The sequence below is a fragment of the Phascolarctos cinereus genome, unplaced genomic scaffold (assembly GCF_003287225.1).
Source record: "Phascolarctos cinereus isolate Bilbo 61053 unplaced genomic scaffold, phaCin_HiC Scaffold_4;HRSCAF=312, whole genome shotgun sequence".
In the NCBI taxonomy this organism is placed as follows: Eukaryota; Metazoa; Chordata; class Mammalia; order Diprotodontia; family Phascolarctidae; genus Phascolarctos; species Phascolarctos cinereus.
The window spans coordinates 347,297,245-347,299,380 of record NW_027555847.1 but is presented as its reverse complement, the minus strand read 5'-3'; the positions used below and the strand labels follow the sequence as shown (position 1 = coordinate 347,299,380).

At 35.2% G+C, this 2,136-nt stretch overlaps 1 pseudogene; it reads right to left on the bottom strand.

The window, feature by feature from the left end:
- Window positions 1–1,282: 1,282 nt before the first annotated feature.
- Window positions 1,283–1,924, bottom strand: LOC110216124 (ATP synthase peripheral stalk subunit OSCP, mitochondrial pseudogene; annotated as a pseudogene).
- Between the last annotated feature and the right edge of the window lie 212 nt (window positions 1,925–2,136).

Here is a 2,136-nt window from a genome sequence, read left to right as displayed (position 1 = left end):
ATAAATGCTTGATAATTGATTGTCAATCTCACTTTAGCTCTTTTTTCAAAAGTTGTTGTATTTTTACATTGCAACCAAACTGACTTCCTTATTTTTTTTAACTTGAAATTCATTGTATCTCTCAATTTCACACCTTTACACAGGCTGAACCTCAAGTTAGGCATCTGTCTTTTGGAATGCTTAGCTTCCTTCAAGGCTTGCCTCATTGGCCACTTCCTACTAGAAACTTTTCTTGACGTCCCCCTCACACTCAAAGGTTAGTGCTCTGTCCTTTGTGAAATTATTATTCATATACTTTTTTACTTATATGTTGTATCACCCAAGGGTGATAAGCTCCTTGAACACAAAGGTTAGTTCATTTTTTAAAATTTGTATCCTTATCATCCAGTATCATGCTTGGGCATATGTTAGACATTCAATAAATATTTATTGATTGGATTGATAGAGTCATAATAAATAAAGAGCCTGGTTCACAAAGTTATTGTGAAGAAAAAACTGTAAAATTTAAGTGTTGTGCAAGGTTTAAAATTTTAAAAATTCATTTGATATGTTATAAATTATATTTTAGAATTAATTCATAGTTAATAGTATTGTGTGATTGTCACTTAGCTATCATTATTTAGTCTAGCTTGCTCATTTTAAAGATGAGAAAATTAAAATTAGAGTGGTTAAATGACTTGTTTGTTTAGCCAATCATGGAGCCTCCTGTTTATCATGTGGTTAGGTTCAGTCAATTATAAAATATTCGCACATACTTCACAGTCTTTCTAAGACATTTCCAGTCTGTCATCACAATTCTTTTGGGAGCAATCTTCCACCTGGAGACACCATTTGAGGTACTCTCCACACACTTCAGACCCGTATTATAATTCTATCATCCCTAATCCAAAAATGGATCCTCCTTTGTATAGAAAAAAATAAAATCAGGGCTAATTTTGCCTTCACTTCATTCATTATCATTGTTCCCAACTATGCAACAGTTATATCCCTTCATTCATCTTGTTGCCCTAACATAGTTTTTTTTTTTGGGGGGGTAGTTGAGATAATTTTATAACATAGGTAGATTACAAACAGATTTGTGACAAAAATCTAGGAAAATTTCATTCACAAATCAGGCAGCTTCTTTTTTGTTAAACCAAAATCACATTAACTTTATGTAACAGAGGATAATTCAAGACTGTTGGCATTTCATACTTCAACTACAAAAACACAATTAAATTTTCCAAGTACTTTATTGTTTCCACAATTTTTAGAATTTTTGTTGATGAATTGTGGAAAAATGTTATTTTCCAACAGCTTCCTTCATAATCCTGCTTAGTTTCTGGATCTTGGTTCTTGTGGATATATAAACATATATCTCTCCTATATGAACAATCATTCCTCCCATGATTGAAGGGTCAGTCTTAACCTCCATTTTCAGGACTTGGCCCTTCCTTAGGAAGCTGTTCAGGACTATCTTAATTCTGAAAGAGTTGCATCATCTAAAGTAGATGCAGTAGTAACTGAGCACTGTACTTCTCCACAATGCGCACTCATCACGGTAGAAAATGCTGAAATGACTCCTGGGGTATTGTTTAAGTGACCATTTTCAGCAAACAATTTCATGAGGTTGGTTGTGATGGGGGAAAACTTCTCTTTCACTATTATGTCACTTAGGGTTTTTATCTTAATAGAATACTTTATGTGGGGATTCATAATAGAGTCAATCATTTTGGGATCGTTCAAAAGTTTTGCTGCTCTGAGTAACTCCTTTTCTGCCGCATCCAGTTTATTCTGCGTAGATGCAACAGAATGAAGAGCAGTGGCATATTGACCTTTTAGATCATACACTTGAACTGGAGGCCTGACTCACTGGTCTGCTCGCTGAAGTGGTGAAGTGGCATACCTGCAGGAGCATCCTGGATGCACTGGGCACTGCCATCTTCTCCTGTGGTCGCTGTAGCTTGCCCTGACAGAGTTAAGACAAACAAAACAAAAGAAAACAAAAAAAACCCAAACAACACTTCATTTTTGTTGCATTTACCACCCCCTTAGCTAGTTTTGTGTTTTAATGCTTCTGACCCTATTTATTGAAAGGTATCACTCTTTCTCTTCATTCCCAGTTGTCCTTGCTTTCTTAGAATGGGTAGACTGTTT